Genomic DNA, 12,716 nt, shown 5'->3' with positions numbered 1-12,716 from the left:
CGTGTGCGACAGCAGTAATCGTTTACGGCCATACCACTCTGAACACGCCCGATCTCGTCTGATCTCGGAAGCTAAGCAGGGTCGGGCCTGGTTAGTACTTGGATGGGAGACCGCCTGGGAATACCAGGTGCCGTAAGCATTTTCTTGTCCGCTTTCGTCAGCAGAGGGCGCTGCTCCTTCTGTAGTGGAGACAGGACAGTACAGAGCCAGTGAACACATTCTACATGCTTTTATTTGGCAGTCTGGACTTTGTGCTCTGTATTGTACTTCTATTTTAATTGCTCTCATTTCCAGCCATCACATTCAATAGGCGGTGTGAAGATGCAGTGTTGCCGATGGATACACATTTCCTGCTCTCGTCATTAGGCAATATGTAACCAATTTTACAGTGGTGGACTGTAACCAAGTACATTTGATAAAGTAGCCACTGTATTTTACTCTACTTTATGCTTCAAAATGTTTTTATATATATATATGTTATTCTGAAAATGGGCCGTTCTGCATAATGAGTATTTTTACTTTTGGAACTTTAAATGTATTTACTTATGTACTTTTACTTAAGATTTTGAATACATGGATTTGACTTGCAACAGAGCATTTTTACACTGTATTAAAAGAAGCGTTGGTGACGTTTTAGCATTTATAAATAGCCCGTGTGCGACAGCAGTAATCGTTTACGGCCATACCACTCTGAACACGCCCGATCTCGTCTGATCTCGGAAGCTAAGCAGGGTCGGGCCTGGTTAGTACTTGGATGGGAGACCGCCTGGGAATACCAGGTGCCGTAAGCATTTTCTTGTCCGCTTTCGTCAGCAGAGGGCGCTGCTCCTTCTGTAGTGGAGACAGGACAGTACAGAGCCAGTGAACACATTCTACATGCTTTTATTTGGCAGTCTGGACTTTGTGCTCTGTATTGTACTTCTATTTTAATTGCTCTCATTTCCAGCCATCACATTCAATAGGCGGTGTGAAGATGGATACACATTTCCTGCTCTAGTCATTAGGCAATATGTAGCCAATTTTACAGTGGTGGACTGTAACCAAGTACATTTGCTAAAGTAGCCACTGTATTGTATTCTACTTTATGCTTCAAAATGTTTTTATATATATCAATATGTTATTCTGAAAATGGGCCGTTCTGCATAATAAGTATTTTCACTTTTGGAACTTTAAATGTATTTACTTATGTACTTTTACTTAAGATTTTGAATACATGGCTTTGACTTGCAACAGAGCATTTTTACACTGTATTAAAAGAAGCGTTGGTGATGTTTTAGCATTTATAAATAGCCCGTGTGCGACAGCAGTAATCGTTTACGGCCATACCACTCTGAACACGCCCGATCTCGTCTGATCTCGGAAGCAAAGCAGGGTTGGGCCTGGTTAGTACTTGGATGGGAGACCGCCTGGGAATACCAGGTGCCGTAAGCATTTTCTTGTCCGCTTTCGTCAGCAGAGGGCGCTGCTCCTTCTGTAGTGGAGACAGGACAGTACAGAGCCAGTGAACACATTCTACATGCTTTTATTTGGCAGTCTGGACTTTGTGCTCTGTATTGTACTTCTATTTTAATTGCTCTCATTTCCAGCCATCACATTCAATAGGCGGTGTGAAGATGCAGTGTTGCCGATGGATACACATTTCCTGCTCTAGTCATTAGGCAATATGTAGCCAATTTTACAGTGGTGGACTGTAACCAAGTACATTTGCTAAAGTAGCCACTGTATTTTACTCTACTTTATGCTTCAAAATGTTTTTATATATATACTGTATATGTTATTCTGAAAATGGGCCGTTCTGCATAATAAGTATTTTCACTTTTGGAACTTTAAATGTATTTACTTATGTACTTTTACTTAAGATTTTGAATACATGGCTTTGACTTGCAACAGAGCATTTTTACACTGTATTAAAAGAAGCGTTGGTGATGTTTTAGCATTTATAAATAGCCCGTGTGCGACAGCAGTAATCGTTTACGGCCATACCACTCTGAACACGCCCGATCTCGTCTGATCTCGGAAGCTAAGCAGGGTCGGGCCTGGTTAGTACTTGGATGGGAGACCGCCTGGGAATACCAGGTGCCGTAAGCATTTTCTTGTCCGCTTTCGTCAGCAGAGGGCGCTGCTCCTTCTGTAGTGGAGACAGGACAGTACAGAGCCAGTGAACACATTCTACATGCTTTTATTTGGCAGTCTGGACTTTGTGCTCTGTATTGTACTTCTATTTTAATTGCTCTCATTTCCAGCCATCACATTCAATAGGCGGTGTGAAGATGGATACACATTTCCTGCTCTAGTCATTAGGCAATATGTAGCCAATTTTACAGTGGTGGACTGTAACCAAGTACATTTGCTAAAGTAGCCACTGTATTTTACTCTACTTTATGCTTCAAAATGTTTTTATATATATACTGTATATGTTATTCTGAAAATGGGCCGTTCTGCATAATAAGTATTTTCACTTTTGGAACTTTAAATGTATTTACTTATGTACTTTTACTTAAGATTTTGAATACATGGCTTTGACTTGCAACAGAGCATTTTTACACTGTATTAAAAGAAGCGTTGGTGATGTTTTAGCATTTATAAATAGCCCGTGTGCGACAGCAGTAATCGTTTACGGCCATACCACTCTGAACACGCCCGATCTCGTCTGATCTCGGAAGCTAAGCAGGGTCGGGCCTGGTTAGTACTTGGATGGGAGACCGCCTGGGAATACCAGGTGCCGTAAGCATTTTCTTGTCCGCTTTCGTCAGCAGAGGGCGCTGCTCCTTCTGTAGTGGAGACAGGACAGTACAGAGCCAGTGAACACATTCTACATGCTTTTATTTGGCAGTCTGGACTTTGTGCTCTGTATTGTACTTCTATTTTAATTGCTCTCATTTCCAGCCATCACATTCAATAGGCGGTGTGAAGATGGATACACATTTCCTGCTCTAGTCATTAGGCAATATGTAGCCAATTTTACAGTGGTGGACTGTAACCAAGTACATTTGCTAAAGTAGCCACTGTATTGTATTCTACTTTATGCTTCAAAATGTTTTTATATATATATATGTTATTCTGAAAATGGGCCGTTCTGCATAATGAGTATTTTTACTTTTGGAACTTTAAATGTATTTACTTATGTACTTTTACTTAAGATTTTGAATACATGGCTTTGACTTGCAACAGAGCATTTTTACACTGTATTAAAAGAAGCGTTGGTGATGTTTTAGCATTTATAAATAGCCCGTGTGCGACAGCAGTAATCGTTTACGGCCATACCACTCTGAACACGCCTGATCTCGTCTGATCTCGGAAGCTAAGCAGGGTCGGGCCTGGTTAGTACTTGGATGGGAGACCGCCTGGGAATACCACGTGCCGTAAGCATTTTCTTGTCCGCTTTCGTCAGCAGAGGGCGCTGCTCCTTCTGTAGTGGAGACAGGACAGTACAGAGCCAGTGAACACATTCTACATGCTTTTATTTGGCAGTCTGGACTTTGTGCTCTGTATTGTACTTCTATTTTAATTGCTCTCATTTCCAGCCATCACATTCAATAGGCGGTGTGAAGATGGATACACATTTCCTGCTCTAGTCATTAGGCAATATGTAGCCAATTTTACAGTGGTGGACTGTAACCAAGTACATTTGCTAAAGTAGCCACTGTATTGTATTCTACTTTATGCTTCAAAATGTTTTTATATATATATATGTTATTCTGAAAATGGGCCGTTCTGCATAATGAGTATTTTTACTTTTGGAACTTTAAATGTATTTACTTATGTACTTTTACTTAAGATTTTGAATACATGGCTTTGACTTGCAACAGAGCATTTTTACACTGTATTAAAAGAAGCGTTGGTGATGTTTTAGCATTTATAAATAGCCCGTGTGCGACAGCAGTAATCGTTTACGGCCATACCACTCTGAACACGCCCGATCTCGTCTGATCTCGGAAGCTAAGCAGGGTCGGGCCTGGTTAGTACTTGGATGGGAGACCGCCTGGGAATACCACGTGCCGTAAGCATTTTCTTGTCCGCTTTCGTCAGCAGAGGGCGCTGCTCCTTCTGTAGTGGAGACAGGACAGTACAGAGCCAGTGAACACATTCTACATGCTTTTATTTGGCAGTCTGGACTTTGTGCTCTGTATTGTACTTCTATTTTAATTGCTCTCATTTCCAGCCATCACATTCAATAGGCGGTGTGAAGATGGATACACATTTCCTGCTCTAGTCATTAGGCAATATGTAGCCAATTTTACAGTGGTGGACTGTAACCAAGTACATTTGCTAAAGTAGCCACTGTATTTTACTCTACTTTATGCTTCAAAATGTTTTTATATATATACTGTATATGTTATTCTGAAAATGGGCCGTTCTGCATAATAAGTATTTTCACTTTTGGAACTTTAAATGTATTTACTTATGTACTTTTACTTAAGATTTTGAATACATGGCTTTGACTTGCAACAGAGCATTTTTACACTGTATTAAAAGAAGCGTTGGTGATGTTTTAGCATTTATAAATAGCCCGTGTGCGACAGCAGTAATCGTTTACGGCCATACCACTCTGAACACGCCCGATCTCGTCTGATCTCGGAAGCTAAGCAGGGTCGGGCCTGGTTAGTACTTGGATGGGAGACCGCCTGGGAATACCAGGTGCTGTAAGCATTTTCTTGTCCGCTTTCGTCAGCAGAGGGCGCTGCTCCTTCTGTAGTGGAGACAGGACAGTACAGAGCCAGTGAACACATTCTACATGCTTTTATTTGGCAGTCTGGACTTTGTGCTCTGTATTGTACTTCTATTTTAATTGCTCTCATTTCCAGCCATCACATTCAATAGGCGGTGTGAAGATGGATACACATTTCCTGCTCTAGTCATTAGGCAATATGTAGCCAATTTTACAGTGGTGGACTGTAACCAAGTACATTTGCTAAAGTAGCCACTGTATTGTATTCTACTTTATGCTTCAAAATGTTTTTATATATATATATGTTATTCTGAAAATGGGCCGTTCTGCATAATGAGTATTTTTACTTTTGGAACTTTAAATGTATTTACTTATGTACTTTTACTTAAGATTTTGAATACATGGCTTTGACTTGCAACAGAGCATTTTTACACTGTATTAAAAGAAGCGTTGGTGATGTTTTAGCATTTATAAATAGCCCGTGTGCGACAGCAGTAATCGTTTACGGCCATACCACTCTGAACACGCCCGATCTCGTCTGATCTCGGAAGCTAAGCAGGGTCGGGCCTGGTTAGTACTTGGATGGGAGACCGCCTAGGAATACCACGTGCCGTAAGCATTTTCTTGTCCGCTTTCGTCAGCAGAGGGCGCTGCTCCTTCTGTAGTGGAGACAGGACAGTACAGAGCCAGTGAACACATTCTACATGCTTTTATTTGGCAGTCTGGACTTTGTGCTCTGTATTGTACTTCTATTTTAATTGCTCTCATTTCCAGCCATCACATTCAATAGGCGGTGTGAAGATGGATACACATTTCCTGCTCTAGTCATTAGGCAATATGTAGCCAATTTTACAGTGGTGGACTGTAACCAAGTACATTTGCTAAAGTAGCCACTGTATTTTACTCTACTTTATGCTTCAAAATGTTTTTATATATATACTGTATATGTTATTCTGAAAATGGGCCGTTCTGCATAATAAGTATTTTCACTTTTGGAACTTTAAATGTATTTACTTATGTACTTTTACTTAAGATTTTGAATACATGGCTTTGACTTGCAACAGAGCATTTTTACACTGTATTAAAAGAAGCGTTGGTGATGTTTTAGCATTTATAAATAGCCCGTGTGCGACAGCAGTAATCGTTTACGGCCATACCACTCTGAACACGCCCGATCTCGTCTGATCTCGGAAGCTAAGCAGGGTCGGGCCTGGTTAGTACTTGGATGGGAGACCGCCTGGGAATACCAGGTGCTGTAAGCATTTTCTTGTCCGCTTTCGTCAGCAGAGGGCGCTGCTCCTTCTGTAGTGGAGACAGGACAGTACAGAGCCAGTGAACACATTCTACATGCTTTTATTTGGCAGTCTGGACTTTGTGCTCTGTATTGTACTTCTATTTTAATTGCTCTCATTTCCAGCCATCACATTCAATAGGCGGTGTGAAGATGCAGTGTTGCCGATGGATACACATTTCCTGCTCTAGTCATTAGGCAATATGTAGCCAATTTTACAGTGGTGGACTGTAACCAAGTACATTTGCTAAAGTAGCCACTGTATTTTACTCTACTTTATGCTTCAAAATGTTTTTATATATATACTGTATATGTTATTCTGAAAATGGGCCGTTCTGCATAATAAGTATTTTCACTTTTGGAACTTTAAATGTATTTACTTATGTACTTTTACTTAAGATTTTGAATACATGGCTTTGACTTGCAACAGAGCATTTTTACACTGTATTAAAAGAAGCGTTGGTGATGTTTTAGCATTTATAAATAGCCCGTGTGCGACAGCAGTAATCGTTTACGGCCATACCACTCTGAACATGCCCGATCTCGTCTGATCTCGGAAGCTAAGCAGGGTCGGGCCTGGTTAGTACTTGGATGGGAGACCGCCTGGGAATACCAGGTGCCGTAAGCATTTTCTTGTCCGCTTTCGTCAGCAGAGGGCGCTGCTCCTTCTGTAGTGGAGACAGGACAGTACAGAGCCAGTGAACACATTCTACATGCTTTTATTTGGCAGTCTGGACTTTGTGCTCTGTATTGTACTTCTATTTTAATTGCTCTCATTTCCAGCCATCACATTCAATAGGCGGTGTGAAGATGGATACACATTTCCTGCTCTAGTCATTAGGCAATATGTAGCCAATTTTACAGTGGTGGACTGTAACCAAGTACATTTGCTAAAGTAGCCACTGTATTTTACTCTACTTTATGCTTCAAAATGTTTTTATATATATACTGTATATGTTATTCTGAAAATGGGCCGTTCTGCATAATAAGTATTTTCACTTTTGGAACTTTAAATGTATTTACTTATGTACTTTTACTTAAGATTTTGAATACATGGCTTTGACTTGCAACAGAGCATTTTTACACTGTATTAAAAGAAGCGTTGGTGATGTTTTAGCATTTATAAATAGCCCGTGTGCGACAGCAGTAATCGTTTACGGCCATACCACTCTGAACACGCCCGATCTCGTCTGATCTCGGAAGCTAAGCAGGGTCGGGCCTGGTTAGTACTTGGATGGGAGACCGCCTGGGAATACCAGGTGCCGTAAGCATTTTCTTGTCCGCTTTCGTCAGCAGAGGGCGCTGCTCCTTCTGTAGTGGAGACAGGACAGTACAGAGCCAGTGAACACATTCTACATGCTTTTATTTGGCAGTCTGGACTTTGTGCTCTGTATTGTACTTCTATTTTAATTGCTCTCATTTCCAGCCATCACATTCAATAGGCGGTGTGAAGATGCAGTGTTGCCGATGGATACACATTTCCTGCTCTAGTCATTAGGCAATATGTAGCCAATTTTACAGTGGTGGACTGTAACCAAGTACATTTGCTAAAGTAGCCACTGTATTTTACTCTACTTTATGCTTCAAAATGTTTTTATATATATACTGTATATGTTATTCTGAAAATGGGCCGTTCTGCATAATAAGTATTTTCACTTTTGGAACTTTAAATGTATTTACTTATGTACTTTTACTTAAGATTTTGAATACATGGCTTTGACTTGCAACAGAGCATTTTTACACTGTATTAAAAGAAGCGTTGGTGATGTTTTAGCATTTATAAATAGCCCGTGTGCGACAGCAGTAATCGTTTACGGCCATACCACTCTGAACACGCCCGATCTCGTCTGATCTCGGAAGCTAAGCAGGGTCGGGCCTGGTTAGTACTTGGATGGGAGACCGCCTGGGAATACCAGGTGCCGTAAGCATTTTCTTGTCCGCTTTCGTCAGCAGAGGGCGCTGCTCCTTCTGTAGTGGAGACAGGACAGTACAGAGCCAGTGAACACATTCTACATGCTTTTATTTGGCAGTCTGGACTTTGTGCTCTGTATTGTACTTCTATTTTAATTGCTCTCATTTCCAGCCATCACATTCAATAGGCGGTGTGAAGATGGATACACATTTCCTGCTCTAGTCATTAGGCAATATGTAGCCAATTTTACAGTGGTGGACTGTAACCAAGTACATTTGCTAAAGTAGCCACTGTATTTTACTCTACTTTATGCTTCAAAATGTTTTTATATATATACTGTATATGTTATTCTGAAAATGGGCCGTTCTGCATAATAAGTATTTTCACTTTTGGAACTTTAAATGTATTTACTTATGTACTTTTACTTAAGATTTTGAATACATGGCTTTGACTTGCAACAGAGCATTTTTACACTGTATTAAAAGAAGCGTTGGTGATGTTTTAGCATTTATAAATAGCCCGTGTGCGACAGCAGTAATCGTTTACGGCCATACCACTCTGAACACGCCCGATCTCGTCTGATCTCGGAAGCTAAGCAGGGTCGGGCCTGGTTAGTACTTGGATGGGAGACCGCCTGGGAATACCAGGTGCCGTAAGCATTTTCTTGTCCGCTTTCGTCAGCAGAGGGCGCTGCTCCTTCTGTAGTGGAGACAGGACAGTACAGAGCCAGTGAACACATTCTACATGCTTTTATTTGGCAGTCTGGACTTTGTGCTCTGTATTGTACTTCTATTTTAATTGCTCTCATTTCCAGCCATCACATTCAATAGGCGGTGTGAAGATGCAGTGTTGCCGATGGATACACATTTCCTGCTCTAGTCATTAGGCAATATGTAGCCAATTTTACAGTGGTGGACTGTAACCAAGTACATTTGCTAAAGTAGCCACTGTATTTTACTCTACTTTATGCTTCAAAATGTTTTTATATATATACTGTATATGTTATTCTGAAAATGGGCCGTTCTGCATAATAAGTATTTTCACTTTTGGAACTTTAAATGTATTTACTTATGTACTTTTACTTAAGATTTTGAATACATGGCTTTGACTTGCAACAGAGCATTTTTACACTGTATTAAAAGAAGCGTTGGTGATGTTTTAGCATTTATAAATAGCTCGTGTGCGACAGCAGTAATCGTTTACGGCCATACCACTCTGAACACGCCTGATCTCGTCTGATCTCGGAAGCAAAGCAGGGTCGGGCCTGGTTAGTACTTGGATGGGAGACCGCCTGGGAATACCACGTGCCGTAAGCATTTTCTTGTCCGCTTTCGTCAGCAGAGGGCGCTGCTCCTTCTGTAGTGGAGACAGGACAGTACAGAGCCAGTGAACACATTCTACATGCTTTTATTTGGCAGTCTGGACTTTGTGCTCTGTATTGTACTTCTATTTTAATTGCTCTCATTTCCAGCCATCACATTCAATAGGCGGTGTGAAGATGGATACACATTTCCTGCTCTAGTCATTAGGCAATATGTAGCCAATTTTACAGTGGTGGACTGTAACCAAGTACATTTGCTAAAGTAGCCACTGTATTTTACTCTACTTTATGCTTCAAAATGTTTTTATATATATACTGTATATGTTATTCTGAAAATGGGCCGTTCTGCATAATAAGTATTTTCACTTTTGGAACTTTAAATGTATTTACTTATGTACTTTTACTTAAGATTTTGAATACATGGCTTTGACTTGCAACAGAGCATTTTTACACTGTATTAAAAGAAGCGTTGGTGATGTTTTAGCATTTATAAATAGCCCGTGTGCGACAGCAGTAATCGTTTACGGCCATACCACTCTGAACACGCCCGATCTCGTCTGATCTCGGAAGCTAAGCAGGGTCGGGCCTGGTTAGTACTTGGATGGGAGACCGCCTGGGAATACCAGGTGCCGTAAGCATTTTCTTGTCCGCTTTCGTCAGCAGAGGGCGCTGCTCCTTCTGTAGTGGAGACAGGACAGTACAGAGCCAGTGAACACATTCTACATGCTTTTATTTGGCAGTCTGGACTTTGTGCTCTGTATTGTACTTCTATTTTAATTGCTCTCATTTCCAGCCATCACATTCAATAGGCGGTGTGAAGATGCAGTGTTGCCGATGGATACACATTTCCTGCTCTAGTCATTAGGCAATATGTAGCCAATTTTACAGTGGTGGACTGTAACCAAGTACATTTGCTAAAGTAGCCACTGTATTTTACTCTACTTTATGCTTCAAAATGTTTTTATATATATACTGTATATGTTATTCTGAAAATGGGCCGTTCTGCATAATAAGTATTTTCACTTTTGGAACTTTAAATGTATTTACTTATGTACTTTTACTTAAGATTTTGAATACATGGATTTGACTTGCAACAGAGCATTTTTACACTGTATTAAAAGAAGCGTTGGTGATGTTTTAGCATTTATAAATAGCCCGTGTGCGACAGCAGTAATCTTTTACGGCCATACCACTCTGAACACGCCCGATCTCGTCTGATCTCGGAAGCTAAGCAGGGTCGGGCCTGGTTAGTACTTGGATGGGAGACCGCCTGGGAATACCAGGTGCCGTAAGCATTTTCTTGTCCGCTTTCGTCAGCAGAGGGCGCTGCTCCTTCTGTAGTGGAGACAGGACAGTACAGAGCCAGTGAACACATTCTACATGCTTTTATTTGGCAGTCTGGACTTTGTGCTCTGTATTGTACTTCTATTTTAATTGCTCTCATTTCCAGCCATCACATTCAATAGGCGGTGTGAAGATGGATACACATTTCCTGCTCTAGTCATTAGGCAATATGTAGCCAATTTTACAGTGGTGGACTGTAACCAAGTACATTTGCTAAAGTAGCCACTGTATTGTATTCTACTTTATGCTTCAAAATGTTTTTATATATATATATGTTATTCTGAAAATGGGCCGTTCTGCATAATGAGTATTTTTACTTTTGGAACTTTAAATGTATTTACTTATGTACTTTTACTTAAGATTTTGAATACATGGCTTTGACTTGCAACAGAGCATTTTTACACTGTATTAAAAGAAGCGTTGGTGATGTTTTAGCATTTATAAATAGCCCGTGTGCGACAGCAGTAATCGTTTACGGCCATACCACTCTGAACACGCCCGATCTCGTCTGATCTCGGAAGCTAAGCAGGGTCGGGCCTGGTTAGTACTTGGATGGGAGACCGCCTGGGAATACCAGGTGCCGTAAGCATTTTCTTGTCCGCTTTCGTCAGCAGAGGGCGCTGCTCCTTCTGTAGTGGAGACAGGACAGTACAGAGCCAGTGAACACATTCTACATGCTTTTATTTGGCAGTCTGGACTTTGTGCTCTGTATTGTACTTCTATTTTAATTGCTCTCATTTCCAGCCATCACATTCAATAGGCGGTGTGAAGATGCAGTGTTGCCGATGGATACACATTTCCTGCTCTCGTCATTAGGCAATATGTAGCCAATTTTACAGTGGTGGACTGTAACCAAGTACATTTGCTAAAGTAGCCACTGTATTTTACTCTACTTTATGCTTCAAAATGTTTTTATATATATATATGTTATTCTGAAAATGGGCCGTTCTGCATAATGAGTATTTTTACTTTTGGAACTTTAAATGTATTTACTTATGTACTTTTACTTAAGATTTTGAATACATGGATTTGACTTGCAACAGAGCATTTTTACACTGTATTAAAAGAAGCGTTGGTGATGTTTTAGCATTTATAAATAGCCCGTGTGCGACAGCAGTAATCGTTTACGGCCATACCACTCTGAACACGCCCGATCTCGTCTGATCTCGGAAGCTAAGCAGGGTCGGGCCTGGTTAGTACTTGGATGGGAGACCGCCTGGGAATACCAGGTGCCGTAAGCATTTTCTTGTCCGCTTTCGTCAGCAGAGGGCGCTGCTCCTTCTGTAGTGGAGACAGGACAGTACAGAGCCAGTGAACACATTCTACATGCTTTTATTTGGCAGTCTGGACTTTGTGCTCTGTATTGTACTTCTATTTTAATTGCTCTCATTTCCAGCCATCACATTCAATAGGCGGTGTGAAGATGGATACACATTTCCTGCTCTAGTCATTAGGCAATATGTAGCCAATTTTACAGTGGTGGACTGTAACCAAGTACATTTGCTAAAGTAGCCACTGTATTGTATTCTACTTTATGCTTCAAAATGTTTTTATATATATATATGTTATTCTGAAAATGGGCCGTTCTGCATAATGAGTATTTTTACTTTTGGAACTTTAAATGTATTTACTTATGTACTTTTACTTAAGATTTTGAATACATGGCTTTGACTTGCAACAGAGCATTTTTACACTGTATTAAAAGAAGCGTTGGTGATGTTTTAGCATTTATAAATAGCCCGTGTGCGACAGCAGTAATCGTTTACGGCCATACCACTCTGAACACGCCCGATCTCGTCTGATCTCGGAAGCTAAGCAGGGTCGGGCCTGGTTAGTACTTGGATGGGAGACCGCCTGGGAATACCAGGTGCCGTAAGCATTTTCTTGTCCGCTTTCGTCAGCAGAGGGCGCTGCTCCTTCTGTAGTGGAGACAGGACAGTACAGAGCCAGTGAACACATTCTACATGCTTTTATTTGGCAGTCTGGACTTTGTGCTCTGTATTGTACTTCTATTTTAATTGCTCTCATTTCCAGCCATCACATTCAATAGGCGGTGTGAAGATGCAGTGTTGCCGATGGATACACATTTCCTGCTCTCGTCATTAGGCAATATGTAGCCAATTTTACAGTGGTGGACTGTAACCAAGTACATTTGCTAAAGTAGCCACTGTATTTTACT

General features: G+C 40.9%; 20 non-coding genes across 20 annotated transcripts; all 20 read left to right on the top strand.

Annotated features, from left to right (window-relative positions):
• Nucleotides 1–20: 20 nt before the first annotated feature.
• Nucleotides 21–139, top strand: LOC139293447 (5S ribosomal RNA). The gene has a single exon (XR_011598056.1). It is a non-coding gene; the product is annotated as a 5S ribosomal RNA (ribosomal RNA).
• A 533-nt stretch (nt 140–672) lies between these two features.
• On the top strand, nt 673–791 carry LOC139293446 (5S ribosomal RNA). The gene has a single exon (XR_011598055.1). It is a non-coding gene; the product is annotated as a 5S ribosomal RNA (ribosomal RNA).
• Nucleotides 792–1,312: 521 nt separating this feature from the next.
• Nucleotides 1,313–1,431, top strand: LOC139293537 (5S ribosomal RNA). The gene has a single exon (XR_011598142.1). It is a non-coding gene; the product is annotated as a 5S ribosomal RNA (ribosomal RNA).
• A 538-nt stretch (nt 1,432–1,969) lies between these two features.
• Nucleotides 1,970–2,088, top strand: LOC139293445 (5S ribosomal RNA). The gene has a single exon (XR_011598054.1). It is a non-coding gene; the product is annotated as a 5S ribosomal RNA (ribosomal RNA).
• Nucleotides 2,089–2,612: 524 nt separating this feature from the next.
• LOC139293444 (5S ribosomal RNA) lies at nt 2,613–2,731 on the top strand. The gene has a single exon (XR_011598053.1). It is a non-coding gene; the product is annotated as a 5S ribosomal RNA (ribosomal RNA).
• A 519-nt stretch (nt 2,732–3,250) lies between these two features.
• Nucleotides 3,251–3,369, top strand: LOC139293673 (5S ribosomal RNA). Its single transcript, XR_011598271.1, has one exon. It is a non-coding gene; the product is annotated as a 5S ribosomal RNA (ribosomal RNA).
• Nucleotides 3,370–3,888: 519 nt separating this feature from the next.
• On the top strand, nt 3,889–4,007 carry LOC139293642 (5S ribosomal RNA). Its single transcript, XR_011598243.1, has one exon. It is a non-coding gene; the product is annotated as a 5S ribosomal RNA (ribosomal RNA).
• Nucleotides 4,008–4,531: 524 nt separating this feature from the next.
• LOC139293529 (5S ribosomal RNA) lies at nt 4,532–4,650 on the top strand. The gene has a single exon (XR_011598134.1). It is a non-coding gene; the product is annotated as a 5S ribosomal RNA (ribosomal RNA).
• A 519-nt stretch (nt 4,651–5,169) lies between these two features.
• LOC139293669 (5S ribosomal RNA) lies at nt 5,170–5,288 on the top strand. The gene has a single exon (XR_011598267.1). It is a non-coding gene; the product is annotated as a 5S ribosomal RNA (ribosomal RNA).
• Nucleotides 5,289–5,812: 524 nt separating this feature from the next.
• On the top strand, nt 5,813–5,931 carry LOC139293527 (5S ribosomal RNA). Its single transcript, XR_011598132.1, has one exon. It is a non-coding gene; the product is annotated as a 5S ribosomal RNA (ribosomal RNA).
• Nucleotides 5,932–6,469: 538 nt separating this feature from the next.
• On the top strand, nt 6,470–6,588 carry LOC139293544 (5S ribosomal RNA). Its single transcript, XR_011598149.1, has one exon. It is a non-coding gene; the product is annotated as a 5S ribosomal RNA (ribosomal RNA).
• A 524-nt stretch (nt 6,589–7,112) lies between these two features.
• Nucleotides 7,113–7,231, top strand: LOC139293443 (5S ribosomal RNA). The gene has a single exon (XR_011598052.1). It is a non-coding gene; the product is annotated as a 5S ribosomal RNA (ribosomal RNA).
• Nucleotides 7,232–7,769: 538 nt separating this feature from the next.
• On the top strand, nt 7,770–7,888 carry LOC139293442 (5S ribosomal RNA). Its single transcript, XR_011598051.1, has one exon. It is a non-coding gene; the product is annotated as a 5S ribosomal RNA (ribosomal RNA).
• A 524-nt stretch (nt 7,889–8,412) lies between these two features.
• Nucleotides 8,413–8,531, top strand: LOC139293441 (5S ribosomal RNA). Its single transcript, XR_011598050.1, has one exon. It is a non-coding gene; the product is annotated as a 5S ribosomal RNA (ribosomal RNA).
• A 538-nt stretch (nt 8,532–9,069) lies between these two features.
• Nucleotides 9,070–9,188, top strand: LOC139293682 (5S ribosomal RNA). Its single transcript, XR_011598280.1, has one exon. It is a non-coding gene; the product is annotated as a 5S ribosomal RNA (ribosomal RNA).
• A 524-nt stretch (nt 9,189–9,712) lies between these two features.
• On the top strand, nt 9,713–9,831 carry LOC139293439 (5S ribosomal RNA). The gene has a single exon (XR_011598048.1). It is a non-coding gene; the product is annotated as a 5S ribosomal RNA (ribosomal RNA).
• A 538-nt stretch (nt 9,832–10,369) lies between these two features.
• On the top strand, nt 10,370–10,488 carry LOC139293563 (5S ribosomal RNA). The gene has a single exon (XR_011598167.1). It is a non-coding gene; the product is annotated as a 5S ribosomal RNA (ribosomal RNA).
• A 519-nt stretch (nt 10,489–11,007) lies between these two features.
• LOC139293438 (5S ribosomal RNA) lies at nt 11,008–11,126 on the top strand. The gene has a single exon (XR_011598047.1). It is a non-coding gene; the product is annotated as a 5S ribosomal RNA (ribosomal RNA).
• Nucleotides 11,127–11,659: 533 nt separating this feature from the next.
• Nucleotides 11,660–11,778, top strand: LOC139293437 (5S ribosomal RNA). Its single transcript, XR_011598046.1, has one exon. It is a non-coding gene; the product is annotated as a 5S ribosomal RNA (ribosomal RNA).
• Nucleotides 11,779–12,297: 519 nt separating this feature from the next.
• LOC139293436 (5S ribosomal RNA) lies at nt 12,298–12,416 on the top strand. The gene has a single exon (XR_011598045.1). It is a non-coding gene; the product is annotated as a 5S ribosomal RNA (ribosomal RNA).
• The last annotated feature ends 300 nt before the right edge of the window (nt 12,417–12,716 follow it).

The sequence above is a fragment of the Enoplosus armatus genome, chromosome 11, assembly GCF_043641665.1.
Source record: "Enoplosus armatus isolate fEnoArm2 chromosome 11, fEnoArm2.hap1, whole genome shotgun sequence".
NCBI lineage: Eukaryota > Metazoa > Chordata > Actinopteri > Centrarchiformes > Enoplosidae > Enoplosus > Enoplosus armatus.
The sequence above is the reverse complement of the archived record's forward strand: the minus strand, read 5'-3'. Positions and strand labels throughout refer to the sequence as shown.